Source organism: Balaenoptera ricei, chromosome 16 (assembly GCF_028023285.1).
Source record: "Balaenoptera ricei isolate mBalRic1 chromosome 16, mBalRic1.hap2, whole genome shotgun sequence".
Classification (NCBI taxonomy): Eukaryota; Metazoa; Chordata; class Mammalia; order Artiodactyla; family Balaenopteridae; genus Balaenoptera; species Balaenoptera ricei.
Genome location: NC_082654.1, coordinates 2,214,667 through 2,228,769, shown reverse-complemented (window position 1 = coordinate 2,228,769; position 14,103 = coordinate 2,214,667). Strand labels below are relative to the sequence as shown.

Genomic DNA, 14,103 nt, shown 5'->3' with positions numbered 1-14,103 from the left:
GATGGGCTTTGGGAGGTAATTAGGTTTAGATGAGGTCATGAGGTTGGAGCCCCAGGATAGGACTTGTGCTCTTATAAGAAGACAAAGAGACCCCATCGTTTGCTCTCTTCATCATGTGAAGATGCCGTGAGAAGGTGGCTATCTGCAATCCAGGGAGGGAGCCCCCACCAAGAACAGAATCTGTAGGGACCTTGATCTTGAACTTCTTGGCCTCCAGAACTGTAGAAAAATATATGTCTGTCGCTTAAGCACCCCCAGGTCTATGATATTTTGTTCTGGTGCCTGAGCTGACTGATATACCTTCTCCCCAGAAATAGCCACTGCCCAGTTGACCATCCACTAGGGAGTAAAGCCAATGGATTAGGAGAAGGAAAGCCGGGCTTCTGAGGTTGACCCCTTGGTGTTGCACCTTTTTTTATATGTTATTTATTTATTTATTTATTTATGGCTGTGTTGAGTCTTCGTTTCTGTGCGAGGGCTTTCTCTAGTTGCGGCAAGTGGGGGCCACTCTTCATCGCGGTGCGCGGGCCTCTCACCATCGCGGCCTCTCTAGTTGTGGAGCACAGGCTCCAGACGCGCAGGCTCAGTAGTTGTGGCTCATGGGCCTAGTTGCTCCGCGGCATGTGGGATCTTCCCAGACCAGGGCTCGAACCCGTGTCCCCTGCATTGGCAGGCGGATTCTCAACCACTGCACCACCAGGGAAGCCCTGCACCTTTTTATGAGTGAATTTGTGTATCGCTTCCTTGGAGGGAGCAGTTAGTGCCACGTTTCTCTCCTCCTTCTCTACCTGGTTTTCCGATGGGCAGCTCAGGGCATCTGCGGTCTCCTGGGCCACCCGCGACCCCCATCTCCCTTCATCATCTCATGCGTTTGCCATGTTGGCAGATGATGCTGGGAGCGTCTCCGAAGGTCCTGACCTGAGAAGCTCTTCCCTTCGTTCCTGGCCTCTTGGTAGACCCCACACTGGGATGAACTGTTGTGTCCCCACAGGTGTGATGCACGCCTGCTAAAGGGTGGTGGTTGTCCGGGGTCTCAATTCCTCACTTCACTTTACGAGGTGGATCGGTCCCTTCCAGTGTCCACAGACAACGACTGTCTTCTCTGGGGTCCAGATTCAATATCTGTGGATATACGACACCCCCAGCCATAGGGGCTGTTTCGTGGAGGCTGCGGGGATGTTAGTGCAGGTTCGTGTGCCCGACGCACAGTGAGGCCAAACACACCGAAACGCTGGAGTTTGGAGCAGAGAAAGGTTTATTGCAGGGCCGTGCGAGGAGACGGTTGGCTCATGCCCCACAAAACCCGGAGCTCTCTGAAGGGTTTCAGCAAAGCATTTTTAAAGGCCAGGTGAGGGAGGGGGATGGCAGGGAATGTGATCGGTTCATGCACAATTCTCTGGCTGCTAGTGAGGTAATAGGGCCGTGGCACAGGGGTTCACATCATCAATCCTTAGGCGCCAGTAGGTCTGGGGGCTACATGCTCATGGTCATCAAGTAGTTGATTTCTTCCACTTGGTGGGGGGTTTTCACATCTGTAAAACAACTCAGGAATGTGCATTAGATACTGTTATCTAGGTAGCTACAGCAGAGGGTATGGGGGAAGGGGCTGCCCTGGGAAGGCCCCATAGCGTCCTGCTCGGCTGCAGGGAGAGGGCTTGAACGAGGCAATGTTTACTAGGCTGTAATTGAGGAATTGCAAAAAAAGGGTAGACAATTCCTAAGTTCTAGAAATATATCTTCTAATGTACAGATGGAACCAGTGTCTGGAATCTGCAAAATTAAACACGGCTCTGTGCTCTAATAGTTTATTAGAGGGGAGGAGATACAGAGGAGACCAATAGAGAAAAAACTATTAATTTTTTAATAAAAATGTTTGTTATGTTTATTCAAATTAAAAAAATATTCAGAGCAGAAAACTTGAAAAATAAAAAAAGTCACAAGCACTAAAATCAGTAAATAAATACATAGAATTTCCTGTGGTCATGCTACCCAGGCTATTAACGCTTTGGGGTAAGATTTTTAGTCTACTTTTGTGACTATAATTTTATTTATTGTTATCTTTTTTATATAAAAAGGGTGTGATTTTATGTATCCTTCTGTAGACTGGACAAAAGATATACCAGGAAAATAGTCACCAAAAGAAAGCCACTGTGGCTATTTTCTCATTTTACTGAATTAAATTGCATTTCTAACACCAGCAACCAACACTTATAAAGTATATCTGAAAAAATCAAGGAATAAATCTAAAGTAATGTATAAGAAAAAGTAATAAAAATTTATTTTAAAAGTTATTAAGGAAGACCTAAGTAAATGGAGAAATATACCACATGTGTGGATAGGAAGACTCAATGTCGTAACGATATGAATTCCCCAGAAAAGTAATTTGCAGATTCAATGCATTGTGAATTTTTCTTGTGTCAAGTAGTGTTCTCATATAATAGGATTTTGATGGTTTATAGAATTCTATTATGTAGGCATACCAAAATTTACTTAAGAAATCCCCTATTGCTTGATATTCAGGTATCTTTTTATATTTTTCATTGCTATAAAATGTACTGTATTGAAAACCCTTGAATTCAAGTTATCAAATGTATTTCTAATTATTTACTTGTTACAGATTCTTAGATGCAAAATTGCTAGGCCAAAGGGCATAGCCATTTAAAATATTTTCTTTCAATTTGCTCACCAGAAATATTTTGCTCAAGCTTTTACTCCTCTTATCAAGTTTGCCCATGTCCCCTAATCCTGGGTGTCATCATTCCATTCATCTTTGTTAATAGGGGCAGCAAAATGCATCCATTCATTCATTGCTGGACGTTGCTCTGTGGAGCCAAGGAACATTCCAGCAAAATATCAGGCGCATATGTGGTGCATGAGAAATATTTTTGAATAAAAGAATAAAAGGCAAAATTGAGACTGAGGAAAGATCGTTACCCATTTTCTACTCTGTGCTGTGAAGGGAGAAGAAGGAGATTCAGGATCCAGCATTTATCTGGGCTGTCCCACCGCACAGTAGCAGGTATCACAACGCACCGTGTTCTTAATGGGAAAGCAGCCGAGCTTAGCGGAAGGATCATGAAACAGGACCCCCTGTGCCCCCCAACAAGGTGGTTCCGTGATGCTCAGAGGAGGGAGGGATGGAAGTAAATGGGCTCTTAGGCCCACTTTCCCTCCAAAATCCCATGTGTCATCTCCCCTTCTTATTTCATCTTCATATCACGATGTAAGGAAAATTATGAAATCATAGAATAGTGATTCATAAAACATTTAAAAACTTGGAGACCCTGTAACTTTTGGGCAGGTGCACATGTGCAAATCACACACTGGACCTGGCTTTTAGATGTTAGAGAATGACCCAAGGCCCTGGACAGTCACTGCCTCCCAGGTGGCCCCCTCCCTCCCATGCAGTGAGGAGTTTACAACCTACACGGCCTTGGGGAGAAAGGACCAGTTTGGTGTCACCCAGAGTGTTTTTGCTGTTTTGTAAAATCAGTCACTGATGTTAGTGTTACATCCATGCTTTACGATGGCCAGTAAGGACTTGAGTCTAATTTTATGAGCGTATCCACTACTGTATATTTTGTTTACCAAAGGCCAAACATTCCCAATTTATAGTTGACATTTCCCCTGGCTTCCTTGGCATAAATTGCGCACACATTTATGTGTATATAAACCATATGCATCTCAGTTTTAATACATTTTGAAAAGTTGGATCTTTTAAAAGAGGAATGCCTGTTTCTTTTGATAACTCAGCAATGTCTTCATTTTTGGGAAGTCTCCTGGAGACCCTGAGGAGGTTGTACTGACCAGCTCTGAAAACTGAGAGGCCCCCGCCCAGTGGGTCGCATAGGAGGTTGTCTGCCTTTGGACCCCAGGGTGGAGAGCCCTGATCAACAGAGTTGGGACATTCTTTCTCAAATATAGTTCTAATGACAGTGCAGCTTAACTCCTAAAACCCAGGGCAGATTTTTAGAGACATCCTACCAATGTGAAAATTTGATCTATAGTAGTTGCTTTAATTAAGTGCATGAATGGGACTTCTGCCTTTAAACCAAGAAATAAATGTATTATAGATCGTCTTAATACCAAGACCTCGTCTACGGTTGATTCTCCAAGCACAGCCCAGGGCCAAGCAGCCCAGACCCAAAGCCCCCAAGCCCCAGCCTGGGCTCCGCCAGGGTCTGTGAGTGGTGGGCTGGCGTGGGTACATCCCTGGCCATAAACCAAGTCCCCCAGCCCTTCTCTCTGTGTCCCTGAGACGGTCCATCACACACCGTGTGGCCTGTTGTGGTCATTAGGCAGAATCTGTGATCAAGTTGTTCACCAGACTCTAACAGGATCCAGCGGGGGGGCCCAGCTCAGACCCACCGGAAGTGCCACGGTGTCAGTCTGGGAGCCATGGCCCTGGCCCGTGGACGTGGCTGTTACTGGTACTTCATGAAGGAAGTGTGCATTGAACCTCACAGTTTGGAACCTTTGCTGACACCAAGAGCGGCTAAGTTGCTGAAGTTCGAGAGAAGAATTGTTGAACAGCAACTGCTACTGCTCTGGGAAGATGCCGGAAGCTGGGAAACTGGATGGATCTGGAAATGGTCTGCTGAGGTTTTCAGTTTTTAAAGAATGTGACCTGACCTTTAGATCAACCTTCTACAGACTAAAACACCTTATCAATAGAGGCCCAGGTGAAGAGACCCTAGAAAAATGTCCTATTTGAACCAAGAGAAACTTCCAGTCCAGAGCAGACTGTGCCTCTGCTTTTGTCCCTTAAAGAAGCATAAAAGACGGGAACTCTGAAAACTTTACAAAGTGTTCGATAGAGGGTAGTGGATTACTGATGGCTAGGATAGCATCAGGGATCAATGCGGCAGTCGCAGTTCAGTAAAGAAGAAATTGGAAAATTCTCCTGCTCGGAGAAATCCCAAGCACACTCTTTTTCTTGGTTCTATCCCAGATACTGCAGAAGTCTTTCATTACCCCTCTCCGGGGGCACTGGCGGGGGAGATGTCCCCGCCGTGATCGGCTTGATGTATCTGGAGGGGGCTCCTGCCCAGACAGCACATCACAGCAGAGAACATCATTATTCAGGGAATGTGGTCTCGGGAGCCACGCTCCGAAGCACTGTGTCCATTTAATCATTTTCCAATCTGTTTCTCTTGTGAAATTCATTACTTTTCATGGAAACAAATACCTGTCAAAATATCATATTAGGCTGTTATCTGAAGATTCTCATATCCTCAGCATTAATGACTTCACATCCTTTTTTCCTTTGAAAGAGAGCCGATGAGCCTCTCTGACGATGTCTTCTTGATCTTGGGGCTGTTTTCTTGTCATCAGGTGGTAAACACCCTTAATAGGTTTGGGATGCCCAGCGGCTGGGCTCCAGCCGTTACCCTCGTACCACCAGGGGGCCAGTGCAGAGGAACCAGGGCAAGCTCGAATGCACTTTTCTGGGCAAATAAAGTCTTCAGATGAGAGGCAAAACGCCGTATTATCACTCATAAAAAGTGCCAGGTCTCTAATATGTGGCTACACATGTTCATCAGGAGGACTGGCTGAGTTGGAGAGCACGGGCATTTGCTTCTGCAGTTTGATGTTTGTCTCATATTTCATTAGCCAGAAAGCACGAAAGAAGTACAGGTCAGAGGACAACTTGGAGACGACCTTCATGCCTCTGAACTGGCTTTGCTCTGCGCGTGCCCCGGCAGGAGGAGGTGGACGCAGGGGGGACCTGTGGTCCATAGCCAGGATTCTGCCACCTCCTTCTGCTTCCTGCCTGCCCCGCTCCACCTCCACCTGAACTCTCCCCCCATTCTCCCACTCTCACTCCCTGCTGTGGAGCAGACGTGAAAGGAGAGATGCCCACAGGACCAGCAGTTCAGGCTTCTGCTTGGTTCTCATTATAATACCTGCCCCCAGAGGGAGCCTTGACTGTTGGATGAGCCATTTCTTTATATAAATCCGGCCATTTGTGAAGATAAGCAGAAGAAGCCTCGGCTCTCCCTCTGGACCCCTCGTGGTAAAACCTCCGCGTCCCTGGGCTCAAAGCATGGTGGGTTGCTGTGTCCAGACGCTGTCTCTTGGCTACGATGACTGTATTCCTGGTCCCCCCAGATGCTGCCCTGTCTCCCACCTACTCGTGCCCCATTAAATCCACCCTTTGCCCGCTCACTCCCTTCCCCTGTCACACCCCTAGACTCCAAATCACTTTCAGGAAAATGGCAGTGGCTTGTGTTTTGAGTCAGCGGCTCCTAGGAAAGCAAGTGTGCACTTGATTTAACCAACCAATACTGAGGCTCAGCCACAGATTTACAGTCAAACTGTTTTCTCTCCTTCTCATAAACGCATTTCAGTGGAAAAGCACTATTTCAGATTCGAGGTGAGGCAAACCATCCAGCCATACTTAAATGGAAATAAAGAGAAAGAAAGCATGAGTGCGCACCGGGCAGTAACAAGACATCTAAGTCCATTCTCGGGTCCAGAGGAGCGTAATGTATGCATAATTTCTGCTGCCCGTGAAGACAGGCACGTTTCACGGTCTAAACTGGAGCCACGGGCACTGGCAGCGGAGGAGGGGTGGAGGCCGGCTTCTCCAGAGTGGTCCTGATGGAGGCGGTGAGCCGTGGTCCAGCCAGAGGTGATTCCGCATCGCTCCGGCAAAGATGAAGCAGAGAGCAGTAGCTCTACACAGAGACGTCGCCCCAGCTGCCTTTCCAGGGCCATCGCTGGGGTGTCTGGTGGGGACCCGGTTCTAGTTTTCAGGTTCAGTGTGCTTTGGTTTGGGGTGAAACATTTAAAATAATTATTAGCTCATTTGTTCATAAGGATTGTTTGGACCAGGCATCACGCTAGGCACAGAGATAAAATGTGAGCAAAACAGACCTTGTGAAGAATACAGCCTGTGGGTGAAGGTGGCCAGCGATCAAATCATCACCCAAACAGCTGTGCTAAGGGCTGTGCTCTTCCTGCCGTGAAGCTGTGCCATCGAGGGGCGTGATGTCCTCGGAGAGGGAGGAACGTGTGCAGGGTCTTACGGCCGAGTAAGGAATTGTGGTCTTCACCCTGAGAACGATGGGAGGTCGTCTTTAAGGCCTACAAAATGGGAAGGATTTTAGGCAGGGAGGCAACATGATCGGTTTTGCCTTTTTGTAAAAGATCGCTTTGTCGGGTTGGGAGGTACAGGAGGGGACGAGGCTTATCACATGGAGAGGTCAGGGGTCACAGGGGCGGATATGGTGGCAGCTTGGACAGGACCAATGATGGACAACGTTTGGAACAGAGACTGAGGAGGTGAGATCTCCAGGGCTTGCACAGGATGACCTTTGCATGGGTGGATAAAGGAGAGATAGGAGTTTGGATGAATGTTAAAGTCCTGGTTTGTCCAGCAAATTGCATGGTTCTAGTTCCTAAGAAAAGGAATGCTGGGGAGGACCAGGGTTGGAGGAGAAGATCGGGAGTTAATTTTTTGGCTCTGTGGAGTGTGAACATCTGTGAGCCCTGCATGGAGAGATGACCACTAGGTTGTTTGGTGTATATGGTTTGTAGCCCAGACAAGAAGTCTGGGCTGAGATGTAAATCTATGATTGTACTGGACACAGATGAGAATTCCTAGAGAAAGGGTATAAATGGAGAGAAAGAACCTTGAGAGTCTTTGATATTTGGTGACCTGGTAGAGGAGAGAGTCTGCAGATGGAGATAGAGCAGCCAAGAGCGTGCTGGAAGGTGGGCTGTGTCACTCGATCCCAGGAAGAGTCTCCACAGACAGAGGTCTGCTCTGAGTACAAAGGACGCTCGCCAAAGGTCACCGTCACTGGTGATTTTAACCGTGGCGGCTTGGATGGAGTGATGCAGGCCCGGGGCTGATGGGAGCCAGTTAGGGGTGAATGGCGGGTGGAGAAACAGAGACAGGGCAGCAAAGATGAAGCTACTGACGTTTGGCTAAAACTGAGACGAATGCGACCTAATTTCTACCATCACGTCCAGTTCAAGAGGATGTGGATGGAGAAAGGGTCCTTCAGTTCATCCCCCTGGGGCGGGCGCTCACACCCTCTCAGAAGAGCGGTTCTCTGCACCTGTGTCGTCTGGCCGTCCAGGCACACGTCACACCCACTGTGGGAGCAAAAACAGGGGCAGAGGGGCAGGAACCTTTGCAGAAATAGAGGAGAAAGGTTAAAAATGTGGATTCTCTTGACTTGATGATCTTAATATCCTAGGTGGTTGTTCCCTATTCTTGAATGTCTAATCAACCTTCTTTTTCACACCCAGTATCTATTTCTCACCGTCAGTCGCTAAGGACAAACCAAGGATGGTGATAAACACATTTTATAATGAAGAGAAAACTTGGTAGTGTGTGTTAGTTTCCTGGCTTCTCCAAGCAGCCCTGCCTGCAGAGCAGATAGTCTGGTGCTTCCTCTGGAGATGAGCTAATGGGGCTCAGAGGGGGAGTGATGTGCTCTCCGGTTTACAGAGCTGCAGGGTCAGAACTGGTCACCGAGTGCCCTTTCCAGTAAGGAATCCCACCTCAAACCAGCCAAATATTAGGAAGCCTGCACCAAGGAGACCTATCGCATCCCCGTCTCTCTCTGCTCTGGCCACTACCTCAGGGAGCTTCTTGAGAGACCCAGGCCTTGGAAACCTGCTTTGTGGGGCATCCCCAGCACACAGGGGCTGGGGGCTGGGCACAGTGACTCACCTGTTGGGGTCCAGACCATTCCGAGGAGGCCTGGCACGGCACCAGAGTTGCCACATCCATCCCACTGGGGTGTGACCTGCAGCGAGCAGGTGGTCCCAGGGTCTCCCAGGCCTGAGCCAGCCAGCTGTTCCCAGACTTCTCCCAGCTGAACGGATGGTCGCCTGACCTGGCTTTTGCCCCCGTCCCAGCCAAGCCCTGCCCCCCAGCCCTTCCTCAGAGGCCCGCTCTGTGTCTGGAGGCTACTTGCTTCAAGAACCCAAGTGACTACCAGGCCCTGATCGGGGCCCCGGTGGAGCTCAGCTGGACAGGGGTGGAACACCCAGGGAAGGTTCCAGACGCCTACTGACCAAACCACATGGCCATTCAGGCTCTGCTTTGTGGGTTCACTCCCTCCCTATCTCCTCCACGTGCACAGCCTGTGAGGGGCAGGGGGCCACTGAGAATGTGGCCCCGGCGCCCCGAGGAGCCACGGAGGAGATGGAGGCAGGAGCCCTGAGTGCTGGGCCAGTGGCCACGGGAAAGGGACTGGGGCCAGTAGGCCTGAAACGGGTCAGAAGCGTGGATTTCAGCCGTGGGGCTGGGTGGACACAACACAGCCAGGGAACAAAGTCTTACAGGAGGGCCGGAGAACCGGGGGTGGGCTCTGGTGGTGGGGATTACGAGGCATTAGTCTGGCCGGAACAAGCAGTGTGGGAAGTGAGGCAGCAGAACCTGACCCTGGGGAGACAGAAGCAGCAGCCTCTTCCGGACGGGGACGGGGACGGGGACAGTCTCGGCTCCCGCCACGGCTAAGAGACCCGGGTGCCAGTCCTTTCCTGCCTGGGGCGGCGTGACCTGGACACGGGTTAGTGGGTCTGATGGGTGCGGGGCTCACTTCGTCCCCCCCTAAGATGGCAAGGTCACTGTCACGTGGGAGGAAATGGACAGCAAGCTTGATGTCAGCAACGCCCGTGACACTGATGAATCCGTTTCCATAAACCGGGGGCTCCGCCGCGGGGCCTGGCGGGGCTTCCCATGGACCCTCATCCCTTCCTTTGCTTCTTTCTCTTGACTCCAGACTTGAAGGGTGAGGCGGAGGGTGGGTGCTCCCCACGTGATTTGGGAACGACAGCGTAGGTGCCCCACGAGGTCCTCCCCCAGCTGCAGCTTTTCACATCAGGGTGACACGGGGACATTCTTCTCCATTAACAATTGCATCTCAGCCTTACCACCTCTCTTAATATGCGTGATTTAGTGCAACTTTCCATGGAAATTCTCCACGGCCAACTGTGACACGTAGCCAAAGGAATTCCAGGATGAATATACTCTGCTCTGAAGCAAAACACCTGTCAATCCTTGGCTCTGCGTCTCAGGCACCATCCCGGGAGTGTACACAGTTTACGAAGGCTGTCATGACTTCATTTCTTCAGAGTTCCAAGGCTCCAAGCTTAATAACACATGACGTAGCTTGTGCCACCGCATCTCAGGCGGTGGCAGCTCTTGAACACATTTTGCAGGTTTACTTGGTGTGACAAGAATGAATGTAAAATTATTTGTGATAGATATACCAATAAAAATAAAAGTTTTATTTCCATCCAGAAAGCTCTCACCTGTGGCACCAGCTGTCGCTCCGCACATGGAGACAGTCCAGGCAGGGTCCTCGTCTCCGCCCGTGGCACCAGCTCCCCCAGGGCAAGCCGATGCACAGAGCCGGTGGCCGGGAGGGTCCCCATTGCTCCTCGCCCCCGCCTCAGCCCCACGCGCTCTACTTGTTCTTCTTCAACTTTCAAATGAGGGGGTTTGGGCTCTGAAATGCCTCCGCCTGTGGGGTAGGAACCCTCTTCTGAATGTGAGGGATGCTGCCAGACCATAGTAGTGGCAGGAAAACAAATGCTTTTTTTAAAGAAAACAAAAAACAAATGCTGATCTGAGCCTACCAGCCTTTTTTTTGTAGCTATAGGCAGCATTATATTATGTATTTTTTTTGTAGCTATAGGCAACATTATATTATGTATTATGTTAGCTCAAGTCTCCCCCTGGGTGATTAGATGTCATAATGGCCTGGTGGGCTCGTCTGAGATAGGGCACCTCTTTCCACATCACTAAGGCCCTGATGCTTAGGCTTATCCCTTTCTTCACCCAATATCTCTACCTCATTTCTCTCTGACTCTTTTGGCCTCTGTGTCCCTCTGTTTCTCTCTGTCCCTCCTCTCCTCTCTCCATCTCTCTCCATACATGTTTTTTTTTTTTTCCCTTATGCATGCTGAATAATGCAAATCATGGAGTGTGGGTGGCCCCAGGTAGCTCTAAGAGTGACAGCTGGATGGAAGATCTCCAGGTAGGGATAGAACTTCCTTTTTTTTGCGAGGAGGCGGGGAGGAATGTAACTTCTAATGTATAATTTTTCTGGTTAGCTATTGGTGCAAAAAACAAACCAACACAATTTAATGGTGCGAAGTGACAGACCTTTTATGACGCTTACAATTCTGTGGTTCTAGAATTTGGAGAGACTGCGGCTGGCGTCTCCCTTGAGGGGCTTGCGGGGCTGGAGCTGGCTGGGTCTGCTCCTCTGGGCTCCTGATTCGGTAGCTTTGCTTCTTCTCCACGTGGAGAGGCTGGAGTTGGAATGTCCAAGATGGCCCGGGGCTGGGCTGGCTGGCACCGCTCTCTCTGCACTCAGCCTCTCCTAGGCTGATAGAGGCGTCCTCCAAGGATAGGCAGGCGTTTAACAGGGAAGCTGGTTTTCCCCTGAGGGAGCCTCCCAGGAGACAGCAAGTAGCATCCTCTGATTTCTTAAGGCCTGGGCTTGTCCCTACCATGCTGTACTTCTGGTCACAGCAGTGAGAGATCCTACCCAGATTCAGCGGGGGGGCAAAGGATCCTCTCGTGATGGAGTGAGTGTCATAGGAAACGCATCTTCTTCATCTGCCACGGAAACTCCTGCTGGGGGACCACATAATTAACTGGCTTGTGTGGAGTTCGTTTGAAATTGATTTGTGGGGGAGACCCAACAGGAAGGAGAGAGGGAGAAGTTGCGGTGCTGTGGCGGGTTAGAACCTCCGGGAAAGCTGCAGAGGGGATCGAAATGAGTTACACCTCACTGATGTCAGGACATTGTTAGATAGCAACCCAGATGCCCCCCCGCCCCAAACTTATCACATTATTTCACAATTTCATTTTTTCCTGAATTCAGGGATTCAAAACAGTCTTGTTGTAGAACAGTTCTACACGGTGAGGCCACCATGGTGAGCTGGCAGGAAAGCTCCCCTCCAAGCTCCGTGCGGGAAAGGTACCTTCTGGGTGACCTCTGCTCGTCTTCTCAGGCCGAGAGCCGCACGGCCCGGCAGGTGTCCCCTCCCTGGGCTGTCGGGAAGCTCGGGGGTCAGCACTGGACCGGCTGCAGCATCGGGTCGTGGCCCCGGCTTCCCCATCAGGCCTCCCGCTGCCCCCAGCAACCCCACCCACGGCTGCTCTCTTCGTTTAAATGCATCGTCATGTTACAGCATCAGTGTTTCCAACGCTATTTTTGGAAGCTGCCTAGGTATAAATAAACATGCTAATAGTTCAAGTTTAAAAATTGCTTCATAGAGGAAAAGGCTCTCAGACGACGGACGGTCACTTACGGATTCCAGCAGGTGCTGTGCTGGGCTGAGCTCTGAGGTCAGAAACTGTCCCCGGTGAGGCCTTGGGACTGAAACGCGAGGCCCGGGCGCTTCTGAGTGATTCGGGAGCTGGCCCTGCCGCACCGCTGGGGTCCATACAGATTATCCTGTTGTTCTGCCTTTCTCTCCGCCCCACTGGGAGGCATGCAAATCACATCAGGGGTGACAGCCAATGAATACTGCACACAGGTATAAAATGGGGCCACTTTCAAAACAGGCCCACCGGGAACGGCTTCCGTGAACCCGTTCAGAACCCATCACGACTGACTGTCTAATGTACAAAGAGAATTATGCGGCTGTCGCAGAGGAAGCTGAAACGGACCTTCAAACCGTCACGTTCAATCTAAGTCAGTGATTAGTGGAGATCATAATCCAGAGGTTTTTCAAACACATTTCCTCAAATTTGCGTCTAACTACTCTTAATTATGGATACTGTCACCATCCCATGCTTAATCAGATCAGAGAAGTCTTCTCCAGGGAGAAGTGATTCTTATTACAAAGCGGAGCGCCGGCAGCGTGGACGTCAGGTGAAGGAAGGCGATCATCAAATGTGTTACATCCTGACGCAGATGAGCATCTTTGGGTGCCCTCCTGTGCCAGGTGGGGCAGCAGGCTGGGGAGGGGGTCTCTGGGTAGGTGGAGGCAGGCCCTGCGGAGCGGCCCAGGCAGCAGAGGAACAGGCAGGCCACGAATAGTGAGGGGGACGCACAGGGATGATGGGGGCGGGGACCACCCCCCAGCCATCTCCCCTCACTCTCCATTCCTCAATTCTTGCTCCAAACCCTTGAAAGGTCTCACTTCAAAGCATAACATAATAAAAAGCACAGATAGATAAAAACCCCTCTTCACAGAGAGTCTTGTATTAAAAAGAAATGATTTGGCCCTTAATTTGACCAGGTGAATAGTTTTCCAGTGCGCTAGGCACGGGGTGGCCCAGCCTTCGGCTCCTCTTGTCCGCCCAACGCCGTAGGTTTGCTCGCACCCCCTGAGCTCCTCTCCCCAGAAGGGCCTGCCGGGGCCACGTATGGAGGGGACCACCGCCCCCATCCTTCTCACCTGCGTTGCATCCTCCTTAACCCCAGACCAGCTTTGGTTTATTAACATCGTCTAGATTTAATATCTGAGCAAATGGGAGAAGTCAGAACCCCTAGTCTTCTTGTCTCAGGATCTAACTGGTCCATCATCAATTCTGACCTTTTGGAATCTGAAACACCTTTTAATTACTTGCCACCATCTGCTTCTTCTATCCAAAGATGTTTCTTTTTTTATTTTTAATTTTTTAAAATTGAAGTATAGTTGATTTACAATGTTGTATTAATTTCTGCTGTTCAGCAAAGCGATTCAGTTATATATGTGTGTGTGTGTGTGTGTGTGTGTGTGTGTATATATATATATATATATATATATATATATATACATTCTTATTTTATATTCTTTTTCAGTATGGTTTACCACAGGATACTGGATATAGTTCTCTGTGCTCTACAGTAGGACCTTGTTGTCTATCCATCCTATATATAATTGTTTGCATCTGCTAATCCCAAACTCCCACTCCATCCCTCCCCGACCCCCCCTCCCCTTTGGGAACACAATCTGTTCCCTATGCCAAATGTTTCATATTCCTCACCTGGACCATTTTCTCAGAACTGGCTTCTCTACACCCATCCTTTCTCCACCTCCCTTCCCCATCCCCACCTCGAATCTTCTAGAACTATTTCCTAATAGCAACAGATATATACCTAAATAAATTAGTGTCATGTCACAGTCATGTCA

The 14,103-nt window shown here is 49.5% G+C and overlaps 2 long non-coding RNA genes across 2 annotated transcripts in view; one reads left to right on the top strand and one right to left on the bottom strand.

Moving 5' to 3' along the window:
• The window catches only part of LOC132350896 (uncharacterized), a 476,060-nt gene that overhangs the window by 371,084 nt on the left and 90,873 nt on the right, over positions 1-14,103 (top strand). The gene's annotated exons all lie outside the window — the stretch shown is intronic.
• On the bottom strand, positions 11,112-12,107 carry LOC132350832 (uncharacterized). The gene is made up of 2 exons (XR_009498024.1): positions 11,962-12,107; positions 11,112-11,736 (listed from the first exon to the last, which is right to left on the bottom strand). It is a non-coding gene; the product is annotated as an uncharacterized LOC132350832 (long non-coding RNA).